Consider the following 16,552-nt stretch of genomic DNA (forward strand, 5'->3'; position numbering starts at 1 on the left):
AATTGGGATGCCTACACAATGGGAATTGGGGTATACACTCTATGGGAACTGAGGTGCACACACTAGGGGAACTGGGTTACACATATTAGGGGAGCTGGGTTACACACACCACGGGAACTGGGTTACAAACACTAGGGGAATTGGGGAACACACATTAGGGGAACTGGGTTACACACACCAGGGGAGCTGGGTTACACACACCAGGGGAACTGGAGAACACACACTAGGGGAATTGGGGAACACACACTAGGGGAACTGGGTTACACATACTGGAGGAACTGGAGAACACACACTAGGAGAACTGAGGTACACACATTAGGGGAATTGAAGTACCCATGCTAGGAGAATTGAGGTACACACACTAGGGGAATTGGGATACACACACTATGGGAGCTGGGGTGCATACAGTATGGAATTGAGGTACACGTGCTTTAGGAATTGGGATACATGCACTGGCAGAATTGGTGAACAATAGGGGAACTGGGGTACTGTCATGAAGCTATTAATGTATATAATATTTTGGAAAATATTTTTCTTTTAAAATAGAGGTTTAGTCTGTGGGTGTGTCTTAATTGGATTAAAGCCAGCTCGTCCGGGTGCTTTGATGTGTATTAGTTTTGATATATGAGGATAGCGTGCATTTGCACTTTTTGAATAGAGCATTCAAGAAGCAGGGTGAAAACTATCACCTAGTGAGCAGGTATGTTTATATTACTAATAAAATTGGTTCTATGAAAGGGGTTTTATTGTTAAAAGGTGGAGTTTAAAGAGGCTGGTGATCCAATGAGAATTTACATTCAATGAGCGGTGTTTGGTATAACTTTAGCAGTTTTGGGTGTGCAGGGCAGAGACAATGTAAGATCAAAGCAGCTGTAAACCTCCACTGTCTCCACAGGAACCAAAGTGAAAAGAAACTAATTTTGAATTGGTGAGGTGAAAATGCTTTGCCTGGTGTTTGCTTAAGTCTATGGGTTGCTTTTGCCTTAATGGAGATTAGTTTGGGAATTTGTTAAAAGTTATGATCGTAGTAATTTGTAGCCATGTTTATATATATTTTAACCTGTGTAAATTAATAAAATGATTCATTTCGTTTAATGTCAAACCTCGAGAACTGGTGGTCTGATTCCTGAATTTAGAGTCGGATCTCAAACATAACACTTAAAATTATAAGTTATGACAGTTGTTTAAAGTGTCCCTCTGGGATTTTAAAAATAACTCAGTTTAACAAACTGCATCGGTCATAACAACTGGGGACTGTGCCGGGTTAAGTTATATTTCTAATTCCTTGACTGGTTAGGTGGTAAATCTTAAAGGTTACGAGTACAAGAGGCACTTTGAATTCAGGAGTTGGTGAGGCGTTTTAGAAATGATGAGACGGCAAAATGACTTTGGCGATTTCTGAGACGTGCCTGGGAGTAGAAGAGATAAACTCTAATCTGATCCCTCTGGCCTAAAGGACGGGAGCCTTCAGAATGTGAATACCTCCCGGTGCCAGGTTTTTGTACGCCTGGCCCGGGAGAAGTGCAGCGAGGGGGGCTTTGACATTACCCTTCAGGGGGTCGCCTACTGCATCTTTTGGTCAGCGAGTGGCCTGCGGGACCAAGGCTGCAAGCGGGTGGGATGCATGAGTTAGGATTGCCCCATCTCCAAGGCTGGCAGCACCATCCAGGTGGCCACAGCTGGCACCGCCCCTCCCCCTCTGTCACCCCCCCTCCGCCCCTCCCCCACAGCCACTCCCCACCGCCCCGCCCCCTCCTCCCCTCCCCCTCCGTCCCTCCCCCCCCGCCCCCCCCCACCGCCGCCCCTCCTCCCCACCGCCGCCCCTCCCCCTCCGCCCCTCCTCCCCACCGCCGCCCCTCCCCCTCCTCCCCACCACTGACCCTCCCCCTCCGCCCCTCCCCGCCTCCGCCGCCCCTCCCCCACAGCCCCTCCTCACCACCCCTCCCCCTCCGCCCCTCCTCCCCACCACAGCCCCTCCCACTCCGCCCCTCCTCCCCACCACCACCCCTCCGCCCCTCCCCACCACCGCCGCCCCTCCCCCTCCGCCCCTCCCCCTCCGCCCCTCCCCCACACCGCCGCCCCTCCCCCTCCGCCCCTCCCCCACAGCCACTCCCCACCGCCCCTCCCCCTCCGTCCCTCCCCCTCCGTCCCTCCCCCACAGCCCCTCCCCCTCCGCCCCCCCTCCCACACTGCCCCTCCCCCTCCGCCCCTCCCCCACCGCCCCTCCCCCACCGCCCCTCCCCCACCGCCCCTCCCCCACCGCACATCCTCCCCACCGCCCCTCCCCCACCGCACATCCTCCCCACCGCCCCTCCTCCATCGCCCCTCCCCCATCGCTGCCGGTCGGTGAGGGTATCGCCCTGGCAGTGGTGCCCCACCCCGACCCACCTTGTACCCTCGAAGTGCCATCTCCAGGGGACTGCGGCAGTCCCTTCATGGCCCTGACCACTAGGTCATCGGGTGGTGGTGAGGAGGAGCCCCCCCACTCCCTCCCAACCTTCAATGCCGGGCACCTCCGCCCTGGCTCCGGAGCTTTTTCCGGACTCACTGGGTGACTCGGTGCCGGGAGGGGAGTGAGGCTTTGAGCCACCACCGCCCTATGGCCCATATCCCCAAGAGGAGACCAGAGAGGACCCTCTGCCCCTGACATTGGGGGTGGGATCGAGGTGGAGATGGAGCCTACTGGCAGCTCGGAACCAGCCCCCGTTCTCAATACCGGGGAGGGGCTGGAAGCTGGAGGTGACGACCGGGAGGACGGCAGAGTTTCGGTGGTGAGCACCGGGGACGACTTAGAGTCATTGGCGGGTGAGGTGGTGGATTCCCTGGTGCCCCCACCAATTCTACCCTCATCCCTGTGCAGGAACTCGGGACTTTTAAGCAAGTAATCGTGGTCAGTGAGTCGGCCCTGGACTGGTGACATTCTTTTCCTCTTGCGTTTGGGTCCACCCGCGAGACCCTCAAAGCCCCTGGGCTGTTCGGGAACGCCAAGAGGAGGGTCCATACGTTTCTCGCTGGGCTCCTGAAGGAGAGGAAGGATTAAAATAATCCTCTCCTTCTTACCCTTTTCATTAGGTGATGGTAGCACACACTCCTGACAATGAAGACAACCATAACCACCCTCAACATCCAGGGCAGCAGCAGGGACGCACAGTGCAGGTTCCAGAACCTCTCGGTCCTCCGGGACGGGGAGTATGCAGTGTGCTTCCTGCAGGAAACTGAGACCGTCCCGGGAGACAAAGCTACAAGGCTCCTGGAGTGGCGAAGGGGGGGATGTCTACATGATTCACCTAGCCTCCAATTCTGGTGGGGTGGCTATCTTGTTAGAACCATAGAACCATAGAACACTACAGCACAGAAAACAGGCCATTCGGCCCTTCTAGTCTGTGCCGAAATATTATTCCGCTAGTCCCATTGACCTGCACCTAGTCCATAACCCTCCAGACCTCTCCTATCCATGTATCTATCCAATTTATTCTTAAAACTTAAGAGTGAGCCCACATTTACCACGTCAGATGGCAGCTCGTTCCACACTCTCACCACTCTCTGAGTGAAGAAGTTCCCCCTAAACCTTTCCCCTTTCACACTAAAGCCATGTCCTCTCATGTTTATTTCTCCTAATCTAAGTGGAAAGAGCCTACTCTCATTTACTCTGTCCATACCCCTCACAATTTTGTAAACTTCTATCAAATCTCCCCTCATTCTTCTACGCTCCAAGGAATAAAGTCCTAACCTGTTTAATCTTTCCCTGTAACTCAATTCCTTAAGACCCGTCAACATCCTAGTAAATCTTCTCTGCACTCTCTGAATCTTACTGATATCCTTCCTGTAGTTAGGCGACCAGAACTGCACACAATACTCCAAAGTTGGCCTCACCAGTGTCTTATACAACCTCGCCATAACATCCCAACTCCTATACTCAATACTTTGATCTATGAAGGCCAGTATGCCAAAAGTTTTCTTTACAACCTTGTCTACCTGTGACGCTACTTTCAGGGAATTATGTATCTGAACTCCCAGATCCCTTTGTTCCTCCGCACTCCTCAGTGCCCTACCATTTACTGTGTATGTCCTACCTTGGTTTGACCTTCCAAAATGTAACACCTCACACTTTTCTGCATTAAATTCCATCTGCCATTTTCTGGCCCATTTTTCCAGTTGGTCCAGATCCCTCTGCAAGCTTTGAAAGCCTTCCTCGCTGCCCACAACGCCTCCAATCTTAGTGTCATCAGCAAACTTGCTGATCCAATTCACCACATTATCATCCAAATCATTGATATAGACAACAAACAACAATGGTCCCAGTACAGATCCCTGAGGCACACCACTAGTCACAGACCTCCAGTCTGAGAAGCATCATCCACTACCACTCTCTGTCTTCTCTCACACAGTCAATTTTGAATCCAGTTTACAACCTCTCCATGGATACCAAGTGTCTGAACCTTCTGAACTAACCTCCCATGTGGGACCTTGTCAAAGGCCTTACTAAAGTCCATGTAGACAACATCCACAGCCTTTACTTCATCTACTTTCTTGGTAACCTCCTCGAAAAACTCTACAAGGTTCGTTAAACACAACCTACCACGCACAAAGCCATGCTGACTATCCTTAATCAGCCCTTGGCTGTCCAAATAATTGTATATCCGATCTCTCAGAACACCTTCCAATAATTTACCTACTACTGACGTCAGGCTCACTGGCCTGCAATTACCTGGTTTACTTTTGGAGCCTTTTTTAAACAACGGAACAACATGAGCTACCCTCCAATCCTCCGGCACCTCACCCGTGGCTAAGGACATTTTAAATATTTCTGCCAGGGCCCCTGCAATTTCTACACTAGTCTCCCTCAAGGTCCGAGGGAATATCATGTCAGGCCCGGGGGATTTATCTACCTTTATTCGCTGTAAGGCAGCAAGCACCTCCTCCTCTTTAATCTCTATATGTTCCATGAAACTACTGCTTGTTTCCCTTCCTTCCTTATACACTATGCCAGTTTCCTGAGTAAATACTGATGCAAAAAAACTGTTTAAGATCTCCCCCATCTCGTGAGGCTCCACACATAGATGACCACTCTGATCTTCAAGGGGACCAATTGTGTCCCTTACTATCCTTTTACTCTTAATATACTTGTAGAAACCCTTCGGGTTTACCTTCACATTATCTGCCAAAGCAACCTCATGTCTTCTTTTTGCCTTCCTGATTTCCTTTTTTAGTATTTTCTTACATTTTCTATACTCTACAAGTACCTCATTTGTTTCTTGTTGCCTATACGTGCTATACACCTCTCTCTTCTTCTTAACCAGATCGCCAATATCCCTTGAAAACCAAGGTTCCCTATGGCTATTAACTTTGCCTTTAATCCTGACAGGAACATGCAAACTCTGCACTCTCAAAATTTCGCCTTTGAATGCCTTCCACTTACTGAACACATCCTTGCTAGAAAACAACTTATCACAATCCACTCTTCCTAGATCCTCTCTCATTTCCACAAATTTGGCCTTTCTCCAATTTAGAATCTCAACTCGAGGACCAGACCTATCCTTATCCATAATTAACTTAAAACTAATGACATTGTGGTCACTGGACCCAAAATGTTCGCCTACACATACTTCTGTCACCTGACCTGTCTGGTTCCCTAATAGGAGATCAAGTATTGCATCCTCTCTCGTTGGTACCTCTATATATTGATTTAGAAAACTTTCCTGAACACATTTGACAAACTCCAAGCCATCCAGCCCTTTTACAGTATGGGAGTCCCAGTCAATATGTGGAAAGTTAAAATCTCCTACTATCACAACTTTCTGTTTCTTACATCAGTCTGCTATCTCTCTACAGATTTGCTCCTCCAATTCTCTCTGACTATTGGGCGGTCTATAATACCACCCTATTAGTGTGGTCACACCTTTTCCATTCCTCAGCTCCACCCATATGGCCTCTGTAGACGAGCCCTCCGGGCTGTCCTGTCTACACACAGCTGTGATATTTTCCCTGACTAGTAATGCCACTCCTCCCCCTTTCATCCCTCCCCCCTCTATCACGTCTGAAACAACGGAACCCCGGAACATTGAGCTGCCAGTCCTGCCCCTCCTGCAACCAAGTCTCACTAATAGCAATAATGTCGTAATCCCACGTGCCAATCCACGCCCTAAGCTCATCTGCCTTTCCGACAATACTCCTTGCATTGAAATAGATGCACCTGAGAACATTTCTATCCCGTACAAATCTTTGATTTCTGTCTATACATGCATTCCTTGCTTGACCTTTATCCTCCTCCACCTCACTATCTGCTCTAACACTCTGGTTCCCCTCCCCCTGCAAATCTAGTTTAAACGCCCCGGAGCAGCACTAGCAAACCTACCCGCAAGGATGTTAGTCCCCCTCCAGTTCAGGTGCAAACCGTCCCGTCGGAACAGGTCCCACCTTCCCTGGAACAGAGCCCAATTGTCCAGAAACATGAAGCCCTCCCTCCTGCACCATCTCCTTAGCCACGTATTTAGCTGCATTATCCTCCTATTTCTAGCCTCACTAGCACGTGGCAGGGTTGGACTCCTGAGATCGTAACCCTGGAGGTCCTGTCCTTCAACTTTGCACCTAACTCCCTAAACTCTCTTTGCAGGACCTCCTCCTTCCTATCCACGTCATTGGTCCCTACATGGACCACGACATCTGGCTGCTCACCCTCCCTCCTGAGAATACTGAGAACTCGATCCGAGATATCGCGGACCCTGGCACCAGGGAGGCAACAGACCATCTGGGATTCTCGATCTCTCCCACAGAACCTCCTATCTGTCCCCCTAACTATCGAATCCCCTATCACTACTGCTCTCCTCTTTTCCCTCCCTCCTTTCTGAGCTGAGGGTCCAGCCTCGGTGCCAGAGACGCGACCACTACAACTAGTTCCTTGTAGGTCGTCCCCACCAACAGTATCCAAAACGGTATACCTATTGTTGATGGGAACGGCCACAGGGGTGCTCTGCTCTTTCTGTCTATTCCCCTTCACTCTCCTGACAGTCACCCAGCTACCTGCCTCCTGACTTTTAGGAGTGACTGTCTCCCTGAAACTCCTGTCTATTACTGCCTCTGCCTCCAGTATGATCCAAAGTTCATCCAGCTCCAGCTCCAGTTCCCTAACTCGGTTTGTCAGGAGCTGCAGCTGGATGCACCTTTTGCAGGGACGATTGTGCTCTCCCTGACTTCCCACATGCTGCATTCGGAGCACTCGACTGCCCCAACTGCTGCCTCCATTACCTACTCCTAATTTAATTAAAGGACTTTACCCGGCCCTACCCCACTGGGAGCAAGCTCGTCCTCAGCCTCTGCTCACCTAAGCCTCTTGAGCCAAAGCCTCAAAGCTCCACTCCTTCACTGGGCCACTCACCCACTGGTCCCTCACAGGCTGGCTGCTCCTCTTCAGCTTCCCCTCCTTTTATTTTCAAGATCCGCGCTCTTTTTCAAATGTTGAGTGCAAGAGTCCTTCTCTTCGATTCCCTCCTGAGTCGTGGTGACTGCGCCGACTTCTCCCAAAATGTTTCAGTCATTTCTCACCAGCGCCCTCTGTTGGCCCCGCATTTTCAGCCGGAGATCTTAGGGGTGAAGGAGCTGGTGCCAGGCTGGTTGCTGCACCTGACTGTGCGCCTGGGGGGCGCGGCGCTTCACTCCCCTGGGCGCGCAGCAACAAGCGAGACTCTTTGAGGAAGTGTCCACTCATCTGGGCTCCATCGATGCGGGCAAGTGCATCGTCCTCAGGGGGGATTTTAATTGCACCCTCGAGGCCCGGGACCGTCACGGTGCCCAGCACCGCACGCTAGGTGTGAGTAAGTTACGGGGCCTGATCAGGTCCTTCGACTTGGTGGACGTCTGGCGACATCTCCATCCTGACTCCAGCGTCTTCACCTTTGTGTTACCTGGAGTCGGAGCGTCCAGACTCGACCGCCTTTACGTTTCGAAGGCATACGTGTCCTGCGTTCCGGCGGCTTCTGTGCAGCAGGTGCCGTGCACGGACCACCGTCTGGTGTGGGCGGAGCTCGCTCCATTCTGCGCTCGGACAGGGTCCGTGTACTGGCCCTTTAACAACCTGTCGCTGGAGGACGAGCGGTTCCTGGACTCGTTTCGTCGTTTCTGGGCCGGCTGGAGAAGGAAGCGGGGAGGCTTCCCCTCCTTGAGGCTCTGGTGGGACGTGGGCAAGACTCACGTCCGAGTTTTCTGTCAGGAATACGCGAGGGGGTCGACAAAGAGGCGGAAATCCAGGGTCGAGGAGTTGGAGAAGGAGGTGCTCAATTTGGAGACACGTCTCCGTCAGCCCGATGTGGACCCGGCCCTGCGGCTGGTGTACGAGGAGAAGAGGGGCTGCGGGACCTGCAACCCGTCGGGTCTCGGGGCGCGTTCGTGAGGTCACAGATCCCTGTTTGGACAGAATTCCATATTGGCCCCAAGCCTCGAACTCTCCCTCGGGAGCCAATGCCCCACAACCCAAGTGGCCTCAGGAAAATGCCCTCCGTTTCCTTCAGCACAGTGCGGAGGGGTTTCCTGTACGCGCTGCTGCTGCACACCCTTCACTTCCTTGCCCTCGCCTGCCGCCCGGACATGCCCTGGCTGCCTTGTTGCCATCCAGCGGCGGAGGTCCCCGTTGGGAGGCGCTCTACGGAGGTGTCCTCCCACTTTCCATCGGGGACCTGAGGTGGAGGGGGTTGCATGCAGCAGTCCCCTACAATCATAGGATGTGTCAGTTCACCGACTCCCAAGATACCTGCCCTTTTTGCGGTCTTGTGGAGTCTGTGGACCATGTTTATGTAGGGTGTGGTAGGCTGCACTCCCTTTTCAGTTATTTAAAGAACATTTTATTAATGTTTTGTTTGCACTTCAGTCCCATGCTCCTGATTTATGGGCACCCGGTGCGGAGGGGAGCCGGGAGGGAGGAAGACCTCCTCATGAACCTGCTCCTGGGCCTGGCCAAGTTGGCCATTAACAGGTCCAGGCAGCAGGCGATCGAGGGGGTTGTCCCACCCGACTGTTTGCCCCTCTTCCGCGGCTACGTTCGCAGCCGGGTGTCCCTGGAGAGGGAGCACGCGGTGTCTGCTGGCACCGTTGAGGTCTTCCATACCCGGTGGGCATCGCGGGGGCTGGGTGCTTTATCAACCCTCTTAATCACATTTTGGTTAGATGTTTGTAAGTTTCCTTTAAATGTCTTTGTTTTTGGAGTTTCCCTTTAAGCGGCTGCTTTTACTTTGTCCCTAATTTTGTTAATTTAGTTTATTTGGTTGACTCAAAAGGGTTACATCATCTTAACTCTCCTAACCCTGCCGCTACGTCTTGGTGCTCCCCTGACATCCACAGCGTAGGTGGAAGCAGCCTGCTGAATGCAGCGCCCTGTCTGTGATGACTTTGGCGGGTGTCCTATGGGTGGCTGAGAATTGGAGGGCCCCGGCCTGCTTTCGGGGTCCTGCTGTGTGGCAGTGGCCCCTCCTGGGCCTGTGGAGCTGGAGCTGCTGAGGTTACAGGAAGAGGGGATTCGGTTGGGCCGGTCACTCCCAGAGTCACCTGGGTGGATGGTCCCGGGGTGCACCTGCTGACCCTCCTCCCTATGGGTACCCGAGGGCCCCTGGCTGACTCCGTGAGTGGAAGGGGTAGCTGGAGTGAGATCGAGCTGCACAGCACCCCTCTCGAGTACACACTGTTAGAGGCCAACTATAGCATCAGTGATGGAGTTGAGCCCACACAGCAGTGCAGGACCAATGTCCTGGACCAAGGTCTCCATGGTGGCCGCCATCCTACCAGTGTTGACCTCGGTGCGTTGCAATGCCGATGCTATCATCTCAGAGTGAAGGCGGACGGATTCCTCCATTGTGCCTTGCAATCTGAGGAGTGCAGCGGACACCCCTTCCTGATGTTCCCGAGCTTGCCTTTGCAGCTCCAGCAACTGTGACATGACCGAGTCCAGAGGCTCCTCACCTGACTCGGACTCAGCAACGTTCTGGCCTCCAGCAGCCCTCCGAGTGCCGGGGACCTGGGAAGTCCCTGCCTCCGCCTGCTGTGGATCAGACAGTGCGATGTGCTCACCAGATTGTGATCCCGAGGCTACTCTAAAACTAGGAGGTGGAGGTTGTGGGTGATGGGACTTCAGGGACGGTGCCTCCAGATTCTTCTTCCGAGGTTTCTTCGGGGCTTGATCAGAGGTCTCAGTTGTGGACTCTGTCGGCTGTTTGGCTGATGTGCCTGCGAAAGCACGGGGAGATAAATAATTCATGGCAGTGGCCTGTGAATAAGGACACATCACTCACTCATGTTTGTCTGATGGATGTTGCACTGCTGGACCCTCACTTGGAAGAGCAGCGCCGACCTCACCGTCAGCACAGGCCCGGTCCAGATCCTCGCCGGCCAACTGGATGGCTCTGTTTTCAAAGTCAGTGAGGGCCTTGATTTCAGGCATTCCTCCAGCGGTCTGCGACCTCTCCCTGTTATTGTGTGCCAGCTTGTCCTGCGTGGATAGAGATGGAGAGAGTGTAAGCAGCACGGCTGCCAGGACAGATGATAAGAATGCCTGGCATGTGTGGGCAGTGAGTGGTCCCGTGGACGGAGTGAGGACAATTGCGGTGTGTTTGAGACATCTAATGGTGATGTCCCTTGAGCTGGCAGTAAGTGACAGCCCTGTAGATGTGTGATGGGTTTACGAGTGTGTGAGTTGTGATGAAAAGAGTGACTTACCCTGGTGGAAGGGAGGAGATCATTCATCCTCTTTCGGCACTGGGAGGGTGTCCTGTTTTGTAGGGTGTTGGTGCTGACCACCTCCCAAGCCGGATTGGTGATGTTGCTGCCCCTCCTGTGGCCAGAGCAGAGTTAGAGGACATCACGGTGAGCTGCCACTGTGTCCAAAAGGCGCTCGAGGGACGCATCATTGAACCTGGGGGCTGCAGTCGTTTTGCCTTTCAGGGCCATGTTTTCTGTGCAGCAGTCCTGGGCTGGAAGTGCTGAGAGCTGTGAACATGGCTGCACTTTAAATATAATGCCCGGCCTGAGGAAGCAGTGAGCTGATGGTGGCGTGTGAATGAGATCGCCCGCCATGGAAATGGAGTGTTTCCTGGGAACGCATAATTAATGCAGTGGGTTTGGGACCACACAGCGTGAAAATCCACCATTGCAGCCAACGAGTAAAATGTCATTCTCCCCGTCCCCGTCTGCTGCTGCACTTAGTGCAAATCTGGGACATTCCACCCAATGTTCTCACCACCAGCCTCTTGCCCCAACCCATAAAACCAGACAAACCGAGTGGTGAATATTTCTTTTCAAATAAAACAGCTCCTGAGATGAAGAGGATAAACAGGGACAAAGGATTTTCTGGGCCAGTGAAAAGCTTCCCTGGGATGATAATCTCATTTTCTCCCAGAGGCACAGCGAAACTGCAGCATTCCCAGATTCGGCTGGCAAAAGCTCCCGCCAGTCCCGGAGACTGTGCTGGATTCCACTTGTTTATGCAGCATCAGAGAATCTGGATTCAGTGACTGGGTCTCAGGATTCTTCATTCTAGATGTTGCTGCACACAGTGTCCGTGCACAGCCTGTTGGCACAGACTCAACCTGTGGTATTGTCATAAATGGCAGCGCACACACAGTTAAAGATTATCATTGGGATTTTGTCCATTCAATGTTGTGCATTAACTGCCTCACATTCTGCATTTCAGAATAGGATTAAATCCTCAACGTTTAAGGGTGAACAAGCTACTGTTTTTGACAGGGGTGATGATCAGGCAATGTGGTCACTCTGGACCAGAAAAGCAAAAAATCATCCCGAGGTTCCCATTCTGATCCACGGCCAATGAGAAGCAGCAATTCTGTCTGGATTCAGAAATGAAGAACGTGCCTGACTGAGGGAAGCCAGGGCAGGGGGGTGGGGATCGGGGGGGTATCTAGAGGAGCAAGTCCTGAAACCCTGAGCCAGACACTAAAGGAATGGGGGAAGAAGGGGAAAGTGGGTGAGGAGGCTGAGGGGTAAATGGGGTATTTGGGACATTTTATGTTGGAGACAAAGGAGTAAAGGGGAAGACGTGAGAGAGGAGATGGTGAAAGGGATGAGGGTGACACAGTCATTGGTTTATCAAACAGCCCTTTCCCAAAAACATTTTCCTTTAACATTTCAGATCCCACAAGCATTAGCCACAACAGTAAATACTGTCAGGACATTAGTTCCTGGAGGACATCACAACTCTCGGCCTGGCCCAACCTCCTGACAATTTACCAACAGCCGTCAGCGGACAGTGAGGATGAGAAACAGTCCAAGGGGAGTGAAGCTAATCACCATATGCACACGGTACACTTTTCAACCCCAAACACCTGACCCTCCGACAACACGGCACTCCCTCAGTGTTGAACCTCTCACAGTGCAGATGGTAGAGCGCAGAAGGTGATTATCTGCGATCAGAAAATTTTAATTTTAAAATTAAAGAAATGGTTGAAGGTGGCATCAGGAATTGGCTGTAGTTCCACTGTACTCTTCCAGATGGAGATGCTGAGCAGTTGGAACTAAAGGCTCAGTAATGCCACTAGCAGGAAAAGGGTGAAATGCATCTGCTTATTGTCCTGGATTTTGCAGTCATTACACTCACCCACAGGTTTTCTGTGGGATTTTGAACTGAAATTTCAGTAATTAGAACATAATTTTGGCACCGTTTCCTCTACAGGTGAACTGAGCAAGCAATGGTATATATCTCTTTAACCAATAAAGTTCAAGAGCAGCACAGAGTCCAAATGAGGAAGTGTATGTTGGAATATTTAATTCATGTCAAATTGTGTACAGAAAGCAACAGAGAGGGGAAGAAACAGTGAATTAAGAGTGAGAAGGGTACAAAACGGAAAAACAAAATGTAAAAATTAATTTCAATCTTTAAATCTTCAACAATAATTCAAATATGATGGAATTAGACTCTACACTTATGAAAGCTAATTTGTAGTGTCAGAGGGATTGTTTGGCAGTAATTAACAATTCACATCGTTAAAAATTCACTTGCACATGAATGGACAAGCCCGAATTTTTCGGATGTGTTTAGTGGATAATTAAACAAACTTTTTCAATACTGAGCAGGGTATCTCGGACAGCAACTTCCTAATTTCCTGAGTGACGATAGCTTCAATGCTATTGTGGAGCAAAATCCAGAGAAGGAATTCCAGGAGCACGTGGTAATTTTGTCCAATTATCAGTGAAGTGAGGCCCTGAGCAGGGAAGGCTGCAGCACCCTGGGTAATGGAATATTAATAGTGCTAAACTCTGACATTCCTCTTTCTGGAGTGAAGTCAATGTTATCACCGACAGGAAGAGAGTGCTGCACAGTTGGAGGCTAAGTACTGATAGAGTGCTGTACTGTCGGAGTGTCAGTCCTGAGGGAATGCTGTAGTGTCAGAGGGTCAGTCCTGAGGGGCTGCTGCACTGTCGGCGGGTCAGTACTGAGGGAGTGCAGCACTGTCAGAGGGTCAGTACTGAGGGAGTGCTACACTGTTGGAGCGTCAGGCCTGAGGGAGCGCTGAACTGTCGGAGTGTCAGTCCTGAGGGAATGCTGTAGTGTCAGAGGGTCAGTACTAAGGGAGTGCTGCACTGTCAGAAGGTCAGTACTAAGGGAGTGCTGCACCATCGGAGGGTCAGTACTGAGGGAGCGCTGCACTGTCGGAGGGTCAGTACTGAGGGAGTGCTGCACCATCGGTGGGTCAGTACTGAGGGAGTGCTGCACTGTCAGAGGGTCAGCACTGGGGGCGTGCTGCACCATCGGAGGGTCAGTACTGAGGGAGTGCTGCACTGTCAGAGGGTCAGTACTGAGGGAGTGCTGCACTGTCAGAGGGTCAGTACTGAGGGAGTGCTGCACTGTCAGAGGGTCAGTACTGAGGGAGTGCTGCACTGTCAGAGGGTCAGTACTGAGGGAGCGCTGCACTGTCAGAGGGTCAGTACTGAGGGAGCGCTGCATTGTCAGAGGATCAGTACTGAGGGAGTGCTGCACTGTCAGAGGGTCAGTACTGAGGGAGTGCTGCACTGTCAGAGGGTCAGTACTGAGGGAGTGCTGCACTGTCAGAGGGTCAGTACTGAGGGAGTGCTGCACTGTCAGAGGGTCAGTACTGAGGGAGTGCTGCACTGTCAGAGGGTCAGTACTGAGGGAGTGCTGCACTGTCAGAGGGTCAGTACTGAGGGAGTGCTGCACTGTCAGAGGGTCAGTACTGAGGGAGTGCTGCACTGTCAGAGGGTCAGTACTGAGGGGATGTAAAGATTTTTGGTTCATTGTCACATTACTGTTTCTGGGAGTTTGTTGTGTGTAAATTGGCTGCACGTTTCCCACATTACAACAGTGACTACATTTCAAAATTATTCTATTGGCTGTGAAGTGCTTTGGGATATCCTGATGTTGTGAAAGGTGCTATATAAATGTATGTCTTTATTCACATACACAGTCTGAGTTTGATGGAATTTTCTTTGGTAGTGGTTAATGTTATGGAACAAACACAAATAACTTATCAAGGTAAAATTATTCATGATTTAATTGAATTGTAGAACAGGTTTGAGGGCTGAATGGCCTCTTCCTCTTCCTGTGATGGGCCATCAGGTCATTCTAATGGTTCAGAAAGACAGAACTTATGTTTCTATAGTGTCTTTCTTGATCTCAGGACCTCTCAAAGTGCTTTACAGCCAACAAAGTACTTTTGGAAGTGCAGTCACTATTGTAATGTCAAAAACACAACCACCAATTTGCACATACCCCATGAAAAGACATGTCGAAGCTTTTCATCTTGCACTCATCAGGACACTCGCAAGAATACCAATATAAAGGTGGAAAAGAACAGTTTATACTGTATGTGAAGGTAGTGCTGGTCAGGCATGGGCTGGTTGGGTACGGGCTGGTTGGGCACGGGCTGGTTGGGTACGGGCTGGTTGGGCACGGGCTGGTTGGGTATGGGCTGGTTGGGTACGGGCTGGTCAGGCATGGGCTGGTTGGGTACGGGCTGGTTGGGCACGGGCTGGTTGGGTACGGGCTGGTTGGGTACGGGCTGGTTGGGTACGGGCTGGTCGGGTACGGTCTGGCTGGGCAAGGGCTGGTTGGGTACGGGCTGGTTGGGCACGGGCTGGTTGGGCACGGGCTGGTTGGGTACGGGCTGGTTGGGCACGGGCTGGTTGGGTACGGGCTGGTTGGGCACGGGCTGGTTGGGTACGGGCTGGTTGGGTACGGGCTGTGGGTACGGGCTGGTCGGGTACGGGCTGGTCGGGTACGGGCTGGTCGGGTACGGTCTGGCTGGATACGGGCTGGTTGGGTACGGGCTGGTTGGGTACGGGCTGGTTGGGTACGGGCTGGTTGGGTACGGGCTGGTTGGGTACGGGCTGGCTGGATACGGGCTGGTTGGGTACGGGCTGGTTGGGTACAGGCTGGCTGGGTACGGGCTGGTTGGATACGGTCTGTACCTTGTCCATTGCAAACAGCGGCTGAGACATGCTGTTGGATACGATCTGCCAGTCCTTGGGATGTATGGCCTATGTACCCAGTATCACACTGGCACCGAAATTCAGATACCACATCAGTAATTTGTATGATAGACAGAACGTCTTTTTGGCTCGATGGTAGCATCCTGTTAGTGGTGAATACCACTCGTGTTGCTGCTGTATAGTAACAGCGTGAAACAGCTTCACCTGCTGCTCACATTTTTTGAGTTTAATGTTTGTTAGAAAATCAGTTTCACCCTATGGCAAGAGGTCACAACCTGAAATATTAACCTGTTCTTCTACAGGTTCCGCTGGATTACTCCAGCATTAACATTTTGCTTCATTTTATATTTTTTTGCTGTTTTTCTTTTTTTTTAACTCGTTTATGGGATGTGGGTGTCGCTGGCCAGGCCAGCGTTTATTACCCATCCCTGGTTCCTGAATTCAGAGGACATTTAAGAGTCAATCACATTGCTGTGGTTGAAGATTTAAAAGTCAGTGACATGAGGCTGATCAGTGTCTTACTATAAAATAGACAAATACATTTATTCGCAAAAAACACAGTGAAAATACAGCTAAATATAGCATAAAACTCACAATGAGACAGAGAGAGACAAAGAGAGAGAGAGAAAAGGGTTTGAGATAGAAAAGGTTTAAATGAGACAGGAAAAAAAAAGATAGAGAAGTGACAAAGAAACTGTGACAGTGAGAGGGAAGAGAGCAGGTGAGGGAGAGAATGAGAGAAATCAGGTGAGAAAAAGAGAGAGTGCGAGTGAGAGAGAAAGCAGGTGAGAGAGGAAGAGAAAGCCAGCAAGTGTGAGAGAGAGAGAGACAGTGAGTGAGTGCGAGAGCGAGAGAGAGCCAGTAAATAAGAGAGACAGAGCTAGTGAGCGAGAGATGGAGAGAGCAGCAACAAACATACGTGCATCAGTTCACAGCCCTGCCTTTGTTCTGAGAGCCAGGAACATCCTTACACAAATATACAAAATATAAAAATAACCTGAAGATTTGTGATAAAAATACCATGGACTTTGTTAAAGTAACTTCCTTTAAACCAGAGATTCTTGTGTCCTCTTTCCAACAAAGAGTATTTTGCAGAGTTAGTTGAGCTATT

The sequence above is a fragment of the Cetorhinus maximus genome, unplaced genomic scaffold, assembly GCF_964194155.1.
Source record: "Cetorhinus maximus unplaced genomic scaffold, sCetMax3.hap1.1 HAP1_SCAFFOLD_1500, whole genome shotgun sequence".
Classification (NCBI taxonomy): Eukaryota; Metazoa; Chordata; class Chondrichthyes; order Lamniformes; family Cetorhinidae; genus Cetorhinus; species Cetorhinus maximus.